The following is a 15,955-nucleotide window of genomic DNA, read 5'->3' as shown; positions in this document are numbered from 1 at the left end:
GGGACGCCTGCCCGCTGGACCGGGCACTTGGGATGAAATCTGTCCTGTGAAAAGTCCATGTCGATGGGGTTTTCTGAAATTTGGATTTGCAGTCCTACACTTGGAAAACGTATTTTTGCGATATATTTACCTTGGTGCTGCAAAGATGCACTTGCTTGGGTTTGTAGATGCATGGTGTGCATATTTTACTATTTCTGTGCATAAGCTATAAATGCTTAGAATTTAAAAGTGTACTAGAGCAATTGTGATTATAATTTAATAATTCTGTTTCTTATACAGTTTTTACATCTAAATGCACATATATTATACTTTGTCAGTATTATCCCAAGATGCAAGTCTCCCCTTTTCAGTATTTCACTTGTTCTCAATCAATACTATGTATGAAATCTCTTTTATTCTGGTGGAGTGTATGGGTAGCATTTGCCGACCATCATAAGAAAGGTTCAAATTTAGTTAGAAAACTGTCCGTTAAGGGTCAGTTTTCAGATTTTGTATAGGCTGTGGCTGTTGTGACAGATTATGTTGTCTCAGTGTCAGAGGTGCTATGTTCGTGCAGTAAATAAACCCCCTTTTGATGGGACTGTAACTAGGTACTAGGGAACAGCAGGTAATTTTTTTCTAGTTCTAGAATTCATAGAAACAGAAACATTTGTGTAGTTCAGTTTCTCAATAAAAGACTGTTCAATCAACACAGTTGCTAGGGCTATGTATGTAACTGACACCTGTATATTTCAGTAGGAACTAAGGGTTTTTGAGGAGTTAGGCCTTTGACAACTGTAATTTTCTTGTAAATTTTCTTAACTCATTGTTTCACGCATTAAAATTCAAACAAACTGCTTGACATCACTATTCTGAGTCACTGTGTTTTAACCTAGTTTCTCAGTGTAAGATGCTCATCTCTATTTAAATAGGAGGATGCTTTAGTTATCAATAGTGGAGGAAAGAAATGAAGTTGTATTTCTTACAACATTTCATATATTACTAAATATTTCACTAATCACTATAATGTAGGAATTTCGTCGTGGAAAGCTCTTCACTGTCTTCAAGTTATTAGTGCACTCCTGGGTACCAGCAAGAGATTTTTGTGTGATATCCACATAGACCTGAATAGTGGGGAGTGGATTTAAGATATAGGGCTGTAGCATTCATATAGCTGTTGGAAGTTTTTTGAATCTATAACACTGGGAGGAAGAGGATCATAATTCTTTTCTCCTCCACTTCCTGATTAGCCATTTACAATCTGCTTATGTATTTCATTTTGGTGATGTATTTGTTGTTGTTGTTCTCAACAGTGTTTAGAAGATCTACAACCTATGTTTGATCTTGTAGCCTTTAGTAAGGGCAAGGTTATGTATTTGAGGTTGACGGGAAGTGATCAAGGACTATGCATAGGGTGAAGCTCATGCTCTTTACTATTATATATGCATTGTGGTGTATCAGGAGTACCATGTACTCACAGTCAGGTGTATTCACTAACACATCAGTTTTTCACGTCTGAAAAAGTTCTGACACATTGAGAAGAGAGATCTGTGCTTCGTCTTTCATTCAGAAATAGCTAGCATTTTCTTATACCACTTCTGGTTTTGATGCTAATTAATCACCACTTGTCATGGATGAGAGTCATCTTTTTGTTTTTCAGTGAGTATTAATTTTCTAATACAAAGTCAGAAAGTAGTAGACTTGGATTCAATTTTCTGCAGTGTTATTTGCTGAACAGGTTGCGACTGTAATTGCTCAATCTATGCTTCAAGCCAACATTTTAGGGAGTACATAAAATAATATTGGGTGATTGAGGGCAGTCACAGGAAAGACGGAAGTGGAGAGAGGATGTGCAGGCTTTTTGAGATGAAGACGGGGAAGGTGATGCACAGATTTTATTGTATATTTGCGTAATGAATTATCAGTGATCGGGAAGACTTTACAACATAGATCTTAGACGATTATGTAGGCACAGTTAGCTGATAGCTGGAACACTTGATGTTTTCCTGATGATGAAGTGCAATTGAATTACAGTCAAGAGCAGTAGGTGCTGTTTGTCCCTAGTTGGTCATTCCGTGACAATTGTTTGCAGTTATCCTGGTAGTGTCTCATTCTGTCCTGTACTTGTGGCCTTCTGTTACTGTGGTGAGGGCTTTTTGTACTTCATTAACCAGCCAGTATATGCTTAAGAACATCTGCTCTTTTGGACTTCATTTTTTTTTCTTGCCTTGAGCACATGCTGCATATGCTGATGAATTCAGTTTTATTTCTTTACTGGAGTTTTGTGTCGTGTGACACTTGAGTTATCTTTCTAATTCGTGTAAAAGAGGAATCTTCAAGAGAAGTGCTGATTTATGAGATGCAGGAAGACTGTAGGCCCTCCCTTGGTTAAAAAGTTGCTTCCATCTCTATAAAGATAGGAGTAACCTTCTGAAGAAAGAATTGATGCGGTTAGACTAACTCAGCAGGCATCAGTCTTCTATTGACTACCAGTATCTGTTAACAGGTAGCCGAAAGTCCTATCCACTCAGCTATGAATGGTAAGACAAAGCTTCACTTGATTCCAAGCATTTTTACTAGTTAAATTCTTATTTGTGGCTTAGAGTGGGAAGGGAGGTGAGTGTGAATTCATGTGTGCATCTGAGACTGTGTCAATTTAGAGATTTAAGACAGACTGCCAAACAACTTCAATACTTTGGCATCATTTCCCCCCTGTTGCATGTAGGCCCTCAAATAATGTTTTTTTCAAAACCGTTGCGTTGCTGCCAGTTCATCTTACATGTGCCTAAGTTTTTTGCAGGTAAAATTCCTGTGAACCTATAGGTCAGCTTCTAAATGCCCCAGGCCATGCATGTGTTGTTAGTGCTGACAGTAAGGTCTTTAGTTAACCCCTTAAATTCTGTCAGGTTTTATGAGCTGCCTTATGCTGTTCTGTGTTCCTTTTTTTTTTTTTTTTTTCCCCTTTTTCTTTCACTGTTAAAAGCTTAGTAAGCCTAGGCATCATCCTGTAAGGGATTTTTGGCATCCAAGAATACTGTGGTTGAATACCTAGTTTAGATTTGAGGAATGCCTTTAGATATACCTCTCTTTTGGTATTTTTGTGGTAACATGTAGTATAGCACTGCATGATTTTTTTAGCCTTTTTTTTTTTTTTTTTTACATTTAACTTGGAATGTAACAAGGGTTCTAAATATGAATTGTTTTTGTGATGAAGCTTCACTGTTGTTTTTTTCCATCTTTCTGAAATGTGAACAGGAGGTGTGTGCCTAAAATTGGCTGGGACAGAGTATTCAGAATCAGCACCCACTCGTTTCTGTCTGAGTGAAGTATTGACCCACTTTGCATTTCAAGCATCCAATCCAACAAATTCTTTTTCTGTGCTAATAATCTCAATGAATAATCCTGATGTCTGTGAGTATCCATACATCTAGACTTCTGTATGACTGCATCTCTTCAGCATCCAGTTGTGTTCTCATTTGGGCAACCTGACAGTTTCTGTGAATTTAAAAGCTGGATCAGCATTCTTAAGAGCAGACTGCAATAAATCTTCAAGAGCTCTGAGATAAATTTAGTGTTTTGAAATTTTCTTATTTATAGAACTGCAGGTAAAAAGCTTCCGCAAGTACATTGTTGTTATGCAAACCAGAAGTCTGTAATTCTTTGAGTTATAAAATGCCAAAATAACTCTTCTCAAAATAAATGTCTCAAAACCCTGGTTACCTAAGAATGTTTCTTGAACTAATGTGGGTTTACGACTGTAATTTTTATTTTGAACAACATAAAAGCTCTATTCCTATTACTACACTTACCTTGTTTTCTTTTAGCAGACAAAATTTCTGAAGCAAATATAATAGGATTTTTTTTTTTTTTTAATTTATTGTGTGTTTTGTTTTTTTTTCTACATGAGGTGGCATTGTTAGTGTATATTATGTACTGGCTTCCATTATTTAATTTAAAATCACTGTGCTTCTAACTTAGGCCTTAACACATCCTAATACACCTGTTTGGTGACTAATATTATTTATAATCCACCTTGTGACTGAGTTAATCAAAGTTTGGGGGTAAGTTTTGGAGTTTGCACCGTCTTCTGAAGCAACGTTTGCCCTCAGTTCTTAAATACACAAATGTAGACACAGTCAACCAGAGTGTCTCATTTACCAGTTTAAGATTCTTCATAGCATCAAATTAAGCTGCAATATCTGCCAAGTGAATAAGAGGGATGCTCTCAAAGAATTCTTTTGAGCTTGCTCAAATCCTCTTTTATGTTATTTTGCTATGATGCTTAATTAGTTAGATTCTATTGCTAGCATGAAAGAGTCTGTATTCTGGATGATGTGAACTTATATAGAGAAGCATTAGATTTCAGGCAGCTAGATGGAGCCTTTGGAAGACCAAGTTTTCCAGTACTTAGACATCATGAATATAATTTTACAATACTGATTAGCCAGTGACATTGTTGAAACCTGTCAGTCCCTCTTTCAGAGGAGCCAATACCAGCTGTTTTTCAAAGGATATATGGAAACCAGCAGTGATCTGGAAATGCCACAGTGTTACACACTGGTAGTGGGGGAAACGTATAATAAGTTCTAATTTTTTTTTGCTGCCTCCTACAGTAGGACTTTGTGGTGGCCTTGATGTGCACTGAAGTAAAAGACCTACTTAAGGGGAATGAGAGTCAAATGGCAAAAATGGTGCAGAGATGTCTTGTTCAGAGAATTCACTGTGCATTTTGATAGTTGCCTTGGTATAGTTGTCTTTAAGGGAAAACAAGTGGAAAATCCTAAGTGGAACTATAGACAGACCCTCTTTCCATTAATAAATAGTTCCATGAGCAATGGCTTAATGCTTTTTTGCCTGGGTTTTTTGGTGACCAACAGGATACAAAAGTTGTCAGAAATTTCCCTGTGGATGAGGCATTCATAGTTCTCTCCTGTGGAATCTGGGCTCAAGAGAAGAGGTTGTTCCTGAACAAGGAAAATCACATCTTTGGGTCTTGCTACCTGACTAGTTAATCTCTCAGCATTTGAAAGAACTGGCGTTTTTGTGGTGTCTGCTCCTCTGGGAGTTTGTCTGAAATTACTCAAAGGCTTAAAAAATATTGGAAGGAGACAGTGAGAGAGATCACAGATACAGTTATGTATTTGTGTGATCACAAACATAAACCATAATCACATAAACCTTGTTTCCACAACAGCAAAAACATTACTTTCCTGAGAGGGAAATATGGGGTTTCTTAATTGCTTTTTAAAAAAAATCATTTCTGGGCACAAGATGCACAAATAAGTAAAAATCAAAGTTATATTCTTTGTGTAATAGTAATTAAATTTGAAGAATTTTATCTAAAATATGGAAGGATGAAATGAAGGAATCATAATGACTTGCTTTTGTTACATTAACTTTTAATGTTTTTAAACTCTCAAAATGACAATTACTTTGCTTCTTGAGAGGGGGGAGCAGAAGGCATAACTAGCTTGCCATACGAAATAGCTGGGAAAATGAGGTAGCTCTCAATTGAGTTGCTCTCACCATCATGTACCAACAGAACCTGGCTGCTCCATGCTGAGGTCGAGAGCTAGCAGATGTTCCTGTTTAAAATAAAATAAAATGCCAGGAGTTTCGTGTCTTTGCTCCAGGACATGCATTGGGACAATGATGATTTTGAATTTTTGTCTGGCAACCCCTGTAGTAATGAATCGGTTTGAATCAAAACAAGACCATTACTACTGCTTTTTTTTTCTTTGGGTTTTATCACATTATGAAGTCTCTTCCAAGTTTTGGATTATATTTAATGCATGCTGTTAATTAAACCTGAAGAAAGCTCTTCAGCTGTTTTATTTCTTTTGATTAATCCAATCTTTTGGTACAAAGGACAAATGTAAATGTCAAATAAAAATTTGTAATGGTTTTAACTCAGTCTTTAATTTTTTTTTTTAATGTGTTTGCTGTTACTGATTTATGCTTTCCCAAGTGAGCTGAATGCCATCCGTACACCAGAGTCAGCATCGTTTCAGCCTTCTGGTGGTTGTGGAGCTTCTGAGAGGGAAGGGGGCAGCTGATACCTTAACCAGCATTTCTGCCATGTGTGATGCACTGCTATACTCTTCTGGAGTAAGCAGTTTTTTTAGTTAGCTTCTCTATCTTGGCATTGGCTAAAAAAACACCTGTTATTAGCGTTTACTTCTTTCAAAGTGTTACTTTGTAAACAGAAGCATTAAAATTGAGTTAGAAACATAATATTTGAGAGCATTTAAACATGTTCTTTTCAGTTTTCCTCAGTTTTGAAGGTCTAAGCAATACTCTTTCCCTTTTTTTCGATGTATTTTCTTACTGCTTGGTCCTTTCCATTTTCTGTCTTGTTTATGTAGAGGTGGGGACTGATAATTTCTCATTCTCATTTGTCTAGTGATTGTTGGTTGTTTTTGTATAGTGATTTTTTTGTTTGTTTTTGTCTTTTTTTTGGAGGGGGGGGAAGCATATGTGCTTTTATATGAGTGAAGGGTAATGGAGCCACTGTCTCTGCACTTGAGAGGTGGCTTCAGGCACTTTTATATTCCCCAACTTTTGGAACAAAGACTACCTAAACCCCATAATGGCTGTAATATCCAGATAAAAATGAGCTGTTATTGCCTGTACTCTTTATAATCCCCCTTGCACAGATACATACTTTCCTATTCTCTTAGCTGTGAAGTATTAGAGTGATACCTTCTGTGTTAAGATGCTTCCCTACCTGAAACCATGAAAACCAGTTAAAACTCAGCTGAAAGCAAAATAATTTTCAAGTAGAATTGTTCAGAAACTGTTCACCTCCCGACTAACACAGTGTGCAGTTTCAGACGTTCCCGAAGACGATGAAAAGCAGCACTCATTTGGAGGAAGAAGAGGAACAAGGATTCATGAGATTAATTCTAGGACACTGGAAAAGAGCGTGATCACTTGAAACGCGTACCTATGTCAAGACAACCCAACATCCATATCTGCTCTCAGTATGGAGAGTAATATACCTTTAGAAAGCTTACAACAGACTCATTTTTGATGGCCTTAACTTTTATGTCAGGTACCTTATGCCTTTCTGGGTTAATTTCTTCTTTGGCTACTCACATTCTCTGAATACCTATTCCATTTGAAAGTGTTCAGGCAGAGTGTTAGGCTGAAGGTATGATGCCCCTCTGGTTTTGGTCTTCTGTCGTTTTGAGCAGTTTTCTTTCCCTAGTCACATAAAATTCAAGTATCATCTTTGCATTAAACATAGTTTCCAGTGAAACATAGCTTTGAATAGCACCATGAGGAAGTGTGTTACAATTATGGGAAATGCCCACACAAATGAAATATGCAGGTGAACTCCCTTACCCGTGCATGGTAAGTGGAAAGCAATTTTTCATTAGCCACCTCTTATAAAAATTCTGTCCATATGGAGAGTGGAAATTGTTCCCTTCATGTCGATTTACTTGAAGTATTATTTCTCCTCGTTTTGCAGCTCCCTGCAATATTAAAAGAGTAGAATCACTCTATTCATGCATCAGATTTCTCTATAGTAGCTGGAACAATATGCTTATCAAGCTCTTTTGTTGGCTTTCTGGAGAAGCTGTTTTCTGGGGCAGGAATCATGAGGGTTTGGGTCTTTCAGCTGTGTTGGAGCCTTTTGAACTGAATCATTTGGTGTTTTACTCCAGACACTCTGACGGTTTAGTACTCAGCAATGCAGCTTGTGAGGCTGATCTAATAATCAGTTGCTTTCGGTCCCGTTCATCTTCCTTGCTGGCTGCCCATTCCTGCTGTTCTTGTTCCAGAACTGGCAGTTGTCTCATGCTACAGTCACCCAGTTTGGCAAGATGAAACAGAAGTCTGCAAAAGAGTGAAGATTCTTGGTTTAGCTTGATGGGTCACCACATGGTCTGATGAGAAGCATGACATTGACTCAGGAGAGAAAATGTAGGTGGCCAAAGGGTGAAAGGAGGGAGAGGACCACAGCCACCTCTTTCTCCAGTAGCAAGCTTCTAGATGGGCATAAGTGGTCTCCAAATCACTCCATGGGTTTTAACTAACTGCTCAGCCCTGTATACCAGGAGCTTGTGGGCTTAAGTTAGCTTCATATGGATCTTGCCTTCTAAAGGGGCAGTTCCTCATGGATCAGGAGAATGTCATGGAGCTCAGGCCAGTCCCTTCTGTGAAGGAGCTGAAGAAGGAATTGAATAATTAGGGAACATGGCCTAATGAATTAGGAGGAAATGGACCATATGAATACACTGAGCGTGAAAGTGAGAATGGATAGGAAGTGGAAGGGGATGGGATGACAAAGATTAATGCTACATTGCTAATGCCTGGTTTTTCTTTCTTTTCTTTTTTCTTGTAATCTGAGTCCCTATGGTGAAATGGTTACCTGGGATCTATACTTTCTTTTATTAAATAAAGGTTCCAGTGCTTGTGGTTTGTGAGAGTATGACTGAAGGGTGAGAGACACAGGGCAAATACACATTTCTTTAAATGCTAAGAAGTTATATTTTCTCATATGTTTTGCAGTGTCTGACTCATACTTTTAGTACTTGATCTTGGCAGCACTGCTTGGGTATAGATTTGCCAGGGAGTTAAATGCATCCTTAGCACTACTATTAACGCTGAGTACTGTGCCACAAACTCCTTCACCAAGATTGCATTACACTCTGATAGGCATTGCGTCTCTGCTGACGTTTGTATAAGTGGAGAGGTAAACTGATGACTGTGAAGGATTCCTCTGATCAGGTATCTATCTCAAATAGAAGAATTCTGAATGATAAGTTCCATGTTTCTTTTAGTGCACTAATGCAGGAAAGCTGCTCTGTATTGTTGAGAGCAGAATTTGTCCTAGAAGCCTGAGTAAGTGGAAGGTGTCTCTTCTCTAGATTTGGGAGATTGTTCGTGTAATAGAACTGAAAAGGAAGGGTAGTTTCATCTGTTGATGACCTTAGGAGACACCCCATGGAAACAATTAGGGCAGTTAGGAAGAAAAAAAGAGTTAATGAGGTAAATTCTGTAATAGTTCTGTAGAGGCAGATATGGAGGGCACGGGTGTAAGTAAGGCAACAGCTTCATTTGAGGGAGAACAGAAGAGAGAGACAGGATAACTGGGTTTACTGGCATGTGCGCATGCTATGCAATGCATATAAATGCTCCGAAGCATTTGGGACACGCCTGAGAATTCCATGTGTGCTGGACAAAGATGCTGTATAACTGCAGTAGGTGCTGTATGTTCCTGTTCAGACGAATCGTATCAACTATACATGTCCAGGTCAGTTGGGTGTGACACACTCGATACACTGAATGTGACCTGGGTATTCATTTTCCTAAATATTCTGAATAATCTTGTCCTTCCTACCTAATCAAGACAAAGCAGAGATGTCCAGGGAAGCAAAAGCTGAGGGCAAAACCAAGGTTTGCAGATGCAAAAATTCCTCTGGGTGTACCATCATGGAACACTACCCATAATTGTGCTGAGGATGAATTCTGCACAGAAGTAACCTTGGAGAGGTGGCAGGCTGCAACTCACTGTCTTTTTAAGACACATCCTTTTGCACAATGTAGACTCCCAGAAAAAATAAACCAACCAACCAACCACAGGTGTTTCAGAGCTCTTCCTAAGTGTGCCCTGGTTCAGAATAATGCCAGTAGTCTACTGCAAAGTTTACAATAGTGGAGCTATTTGGAGGCAAAGGCTGAATGGAGACTTAGCAATATGGAGCAAAGAAAGGATACACAAAGAGAAGACTAAATTGCTAGTGTAACAGATTTAATCTTGGTTTATCCTGTGAAGGAGGAATACCTGAAAAAAATAGGTAGCAGGGGAGAAAAAGGAACAGAGGTAAATAAGAAACTCAAAAGAATTTATTTTATTCAGTGTTTTCCTATGATAATAGAAAAAAGATTAGAAGAACGAAGTTAGCCAAAATGAAGATTCACTTAACATTTACTTAAAGACTGAAGAAAAAGTTAAGAAGTCAGGAGAGCAAATAAAATATACAGTAGTTAGGGTATGGAAATGGTAGGCAGTTATCTGGCTCCTGTTCCCACTTCTGCTACTGGTGTCCCGCTGCATTATCACATATTATTCTGTGTTTGTGTTTCTCCTGCCTTTGTGGTGTTCATCTGCACAGAGACTGCAAACCCCTCTGGCTCTTACAGTCTTCACATGGTTTAGAAGTTTTCACAGCAAGGCCCTGAGCTCATTATGGCCCTTCTACTTCCTCTTTTTCCTTTGTGCTGCCTCAGTGCCGGATGGTGCTATTAATCCCATTAATTTGTCTCTCATGTTAAAAAAAATAAAATTGATTTCTCCTCCCTTCTCCCCTGCTTAGTGTGGTGGTTCAGAGCACTGACAGGTCTCCAAGCTGCAGCACGTTGTGTCCCCACAGGGAGCCCCGCTGCTGGTGGTGAGGCCTTTACTCCTCACCAGGCAGATCAAGCCTAGCAATCAAATCATCAGGAATTGTCAGGGTTGGGAAGTTACTTCACTGTGTCAGAAACAAACAAAACCATACACGAGTTATTTGCAGGCATTGTTTTGTAAATAAAAAGCATTAGAAAATAAGATTAATAATGCTTTGGCTGTTATTAAAAATAGCTCTAAAACCCCAAAACCTATCACATCTTCTAAAATTATCTAGATCTCATCTTCTAGAAATTAAGTGATTCTCGGTTGCCTAAGCCGTTGCAGTCTTGATGGTAGAAGTGTCTAATGAGAAATGATGGATCTAACTACAGTTCTAGATTCAATTCAATGATCTGTCCTTAAAAATTCCCATTGCTACCCATTTAAAGTTTTCAATTGCTAGTACAGTAGTACTTACTTAAATATCCACTTCAGCTTCTAGCTTGCTTGTAAAATATGCTTCTTTAGTCCTTTCTTTGAAAACCTAAGCCAGAGGACAGCTTGTGGATGTTGCAGGTCATGTCCTGGGTAGGTTTGCCAGGACATGCTTGTTAGATCCGCAGTAACAGTTTACATGGAAGAGACAGTCAAAGTGCAAATGAGAGTTTTTAGAAATATATCAGTTTTGTGTATGTGTTGAAGTTACCTTGTTTGGGCTAGAAAGTGATTTCAATGAATTGATCCATATGATATAATTATTTGAATTTGTGTTTTTTGATGGCTACTTCTAAAGCCATTTTTCCTGCTATTTTTTCCTCTCGGAAAAATAGTAATTCACTAGCCTATATTTTTGTTACACAGAGACCAAGATTTTTTTTTTTCATTTCATATTTATGCTTTACATTATGTGAAAATGGCTTTCATATTGCAATCATATATGTAACTTAGTTAATCTGTAAGTTATAGAGTGGAAACTGTATCCTGCTTATGTAAGCTGATATTTATTTAGCTGTGGCCATTATCTCAGACCTAATTTATTTGTGGGTACGAGATGATAAGTGTCAGCCTTCAGCCTGTGCAACCAATGCATTTGTCCTTCCAGAGGCCAAACAGAAGTGTCCAATATACTCTCATTTCAGAGGCTTTTTTTTTTTTCAGTTTGTTATTGACATAGTTCTAAGTTTTCAGTTTCTCTTTAAAGTGAGGATGAGGGAGGTTTTTCACATTACTTACTTGTGTATAGGTATAAGGACTTGGGCATGCAAGTAACTATTTAATGGAACAAAGAATGAGTAATCCGTGCCACAAATCATGAAAGTGAACTGTACACATACTTCACCTTCTTTTCTGGTAGCATTGCATATGAATCTGCATTTGAATGAATCTTGTTTTCAGCTGTAAGTGCTGTTATTATGCTGAGAGGTACAAAAGAAAGAGATAAAAAAATAACAATTAGCAGTAGTTGACTCACTTATACTTTAGCTTAAGTATTCATGTATTGTATTTTGTGTTTGTCCTCAGGATACAAGATTTGTTACCTTAGATTCCCTTATAATGACTCATTGATGAGCAGTTGTGAGTAGGTCTGAGAATGTAAAATTTATAGCCGCCGTTTTTGGAAGGCAGGGATTGACAGCAATGTACAACTTAGGGCTGGGCAGAAATATTTAATTCTTTTTTTTTTTTTTTTTTTAATTATTTTTGTTGAAAACCACAGCTCCTTTAACCTTTAAGTTTGATAAATTGAAGTGTTTTGTTAAAGCAACCTGTAGTATTTTTGTGATGAGTTGACTTTCAGCTGAACTTCCTCGTTTGTTTGAATTGCTTGATGGAAATTATAGTTTGGATGGCTCAAGCGCCTACAAGCTCTTTCTGCGGCTTAACTATGCTTAGAACAAACTGATAAATCCTGTGTGGAAAACAGAGGCCTTAAATATCAATTACATTGATTCTGTCCTCCATCTTCCTGGTTCCCTTTCATATTGACCATCTACATAAAATTAAATCGCTACACAAGATTGCAAAAGTAGGATATTTAGGTTTTGTTTTCCGGAAGTAATGTCAAAAAAGTCCGTTGCTGATGGATAAAAAAGTGAGCAGTAGTATTTGGTAAAGCTAGATTATTGCTTTAGGTTTGAAAAAGAAGCCCATGAGAATAGGCTGTTACGCCTGTGATGGTATTTCTTTCTGAAGATGGACTATTAAGTCAATTGGCTATTCTCAGAATCTTCAGAAGAGTGTTTGGCCAAATTTTTGGTTTGGGAATAGGTGAACATTTATACACTGGAAAAAATACTTCTGTATCTTATTTATGTCACAATACCATTTGTGTTCAGCTGTAATTAAACCCTAGATATCTTGAGGCTTTTTCCAATTTAAAAATATTTGGAAGCATTTGAGTTGAAGGTGTTGCAAATAGTAGCTGTTATACTGCAAAAGTGCTTGTTTTTTTTTTTTTTTTAATGACTACTTATAAAGTGTTTTTGTCTAATATTTGAGCATATGAAAAATTACTATAGTATTACATAAAATGGGATCTTGCCATTTTCTTAAATCCTTATAAAACCAGGTAGCATTACAATAATCAAGAAGTCTTTCTCATAGCATCTTTTTGCCCTCCATTCAATGGAACATTGAATTTATTTATTCTAGTTTCCTATGATATCAAAAGATTTTGCTGGCCTTGTGTAGAAATGAAATATAATATAATATAATATAATATAATATAATATAATATAATATAATATAATATAATATAATATAATATAATATAATATAATATAATATAATATAATATAATATAATATATCGTATATTATCAATTTGTGGGAAAAGGGAGTGCTTTCTATGCTTCCCACCAGCTGGATGATTTTTGCATTTGATCCAATACTTGAGCATTATTTTTATATTTTATACAAAGCCTGTTCAAATAATGACATTCAAGCTGAGTGAGTGTTACAGAATGTGTTTCTAAAGGTCCGTGTGAGTGGTTACTGTGATATGTATAAAAGTAAACCACAGCAAGTTTGAGCAATTATAAACCTAAGTTTCAAGTGTGTTTTTTTTTTTTTCTTAAACTTTGAAGCATACTTTTGTCATTACATAGGAATTGAGGTTTGATAAACAAACATGAAATTTATACAAATCAAAAATGAAGATAACAAAACCCAGTTATGTGCTGTTACAGTCTAGGGAAAGCTAACAGCACTGGCCGCAAGTAGACCCTGCAGTGTTGGTGCAGCTGAGTGTTTAGAAATAACACATTTGGCATTGGACCATCTCTTCTGCTAAACACTTGCCTGGCTGTAATCCATTGTATCTCATATTTGCTGTATATTGATTGCAAAGTTTGATATTTTCCTTTATAGAGTACAACAGATGCACTGTTCTTTCCCTTCTGCTAATCAGTTGTCTTTTGCTGAAGAGTCATTTTCTGGGATGTCCTTTTCTGGGCACAGTTGTAGGACATCCAGCCTCTGAGGAGAAAGTGTCTTCTCTGAAGCAAGTCTTCCAGTGACTCCTTCTGTACAGAAGTTGAATGGGGTTCTGTTCTTCCTCATGGTGCTTTGGAGGAGGGGACACGCTTTGCAATATACCAGCTCTGGAAAGCATGGGAGTAGGGTGCGAGGCTTCTGTCTCTTCTGATGGTGATCTGGTCTCACTCTGTAACATCACCTATGTAAATGCAGTTGTGCACTGGTTGAAGGAGTGTGTTTGGCTCTGTGATTCCAGTAGCCAAACCTGGGTAACAAAAATAATCTGAGTTACAGTTCCACACAAGACATTGTAGTAATGTTCTGGCATAGGTAATTGTGATTTGAATGTGAAAATAACTTGATTAATGCAGGAGTGTCCTGATACAAGTGTTTAGATTGAGTCTCTGACATTACATCCTCCAGGATTAAAATAAATTATTTTTTAAATGAACAAAGCTGAATGTTACTTGGATATCAGTGCTGTTCTTAATATGACTACCAAGTAATGCCTGCCGTTTCCTGTCTTTTTGTGCCTTTTAGGGAATATGGTGGTGTCTTTTTTCTGGGTGTATTTCAAGATGTGCAAAAGGAATGCAGTAGGCTATCCTTCCTATATGTAGTTAAGTCAATTATCTGCTGAAAAACTCCACTATCTTAACAATGTATTTTCACCTGCTGATACAACAAAGAAAAGGTACCCTATTGTGATGGAAATGGTCCAGACATCTTGCAAATGAGAACTTCTGCCCACTGAGTTCTGAGTCTTATTTCAAGGCAGCACAAAGCCAGCAGATGAGGTAAGGAAGTGAATGTGTGGAGGGGGATACTGGAGGAGCAGTAGTACGAGTGTGCATTTTGGGAAGCTGAGCTTGGTGCCTGCTTTGCAAGCAGAGGTTTTCCTTTGTAGGAGCAGTCAGTTCAACAGCTTGATGTTCATCCTCAGTAGGCTCTGTATTCCTCTGGGTTCAGACCTCCACCTTCCCAAGTCTGTGTGTGTTTGAGCCTTGAAACTGAAGGGCCCTGTTTTTTTGGAGCATCTTTGATGTCAGCCTGGGGGTTGTTCCACAAGTCTGAGCTGTTTTTGGGTGGAGACAGAGGCAGTCACTGTGCCTTCTTGGGGCTCAGTGAGAGCCATGAACCTGGCAGTGCCAGTGGGAAGCAGTTTGGGAACCCCAGAAAGTGACTGGAGATGTGTAGACCCAGGATAGCTCTGCGCTCAGTGTTAACATTTCCTTCCCCTGGCAATTCTCCTACCATGTCTCTCATACCTGATTCTTCGTGGTTCATGTTGCCCTCCAAGCTGCAATACTTCAAGCCTGCACTCTTCAGGTCAAAATGGACACCTGCATGTCTATGTGTGCCTAATTTTTCTTGTTTTTTTTTTTTTCAGTTTGGCTATGGTAGAGGATAGTCATTCTCAGAAGTTTCGCTACTTTGAGCAACAGAAGTATCTATTTTAATTTGACTTGAAATAAAGACATTATGCATGAAGGTAGAGCATGTTAGAAATCTGTCAGAACTTTGAAAACAATATTAAGAAAAAAAAGATATCATTAAAGCAGTTTCTCTGTCATCTTGCTTGCTGATGGGGAGAATCATACAAGTAATTTTGGCTTAACTGATGGATAATAAAAATGCATACGAAAGCAATCATAGGTGGATTTTACTTCTTACTGAACTGGAGTTCTTAATGTGTTTTCCCAGCTAGGGCTGAAGATAAATTCAGGTACACTGATATCCAACCAAAATAACATAATGGTCATCATAATGTGGTAGCATGTAATACCTGATAGTACACAAAATGCTAGAAGATCCCCTAGAGCATAGAAAAGAAATATCAGTATTGCATTTTTATTACTTAATGTAGTTATTTAGCTACCTATTATAATACTATAAATTCATGCATTTTTAATCAAATTTTATTGTTACATCTATGGGCTGATGGCTTCTGCATGGCAAAGATTCCCCTATTCTTGCATTTAAAGAGACCAAGTCTTTTCATTCTCATTTCAGTGTGGGTTTTGCATTTTTTTGTTAATGGCAAAGTTCAAGTGTATAATTAAGTAAAAACGTTGTCTAGTTCTAGATGAACACAGGTTAAAATAACCACTAATATAAAAGTGTTACTTGTGATAATAAAAGAGATGATTTTTATAATGTC

General features: G+C 37.5%; 1 protein-coding gene across 3 annotated transcripts in view; it reads left to right on the top strand.

Annotated features, from left to right (window-relative positions):
* Nucleotides 1–15,955, top strand: part of C2H8orf34 (chromosome 2 C8orf34 homolog) — a 173,519-nt gene that overhangs the window by 738 nt on the left and 156,826 nt on the right. The window lies entirely within an intron of this gene.

This window comes from Patagioenas fasciata, chromosome 2 (assembly GCF_037038585.1).
Source record: "Patagioenas fasciata isolate bPatFas1 chromosome 2, bPatFas1.hap1, whole genome shotgun sequence".
In the NCBI taxonomy this organism is placed as follows: Eukaryota; Metazoa; Chordata; class Aves; order Columbiformes; family Columbidae; genus Patagioenas; species Patagioenas fasciata.
This window is presented reverse-complemented; position numbering and strand designations above follow the sequence as displayed.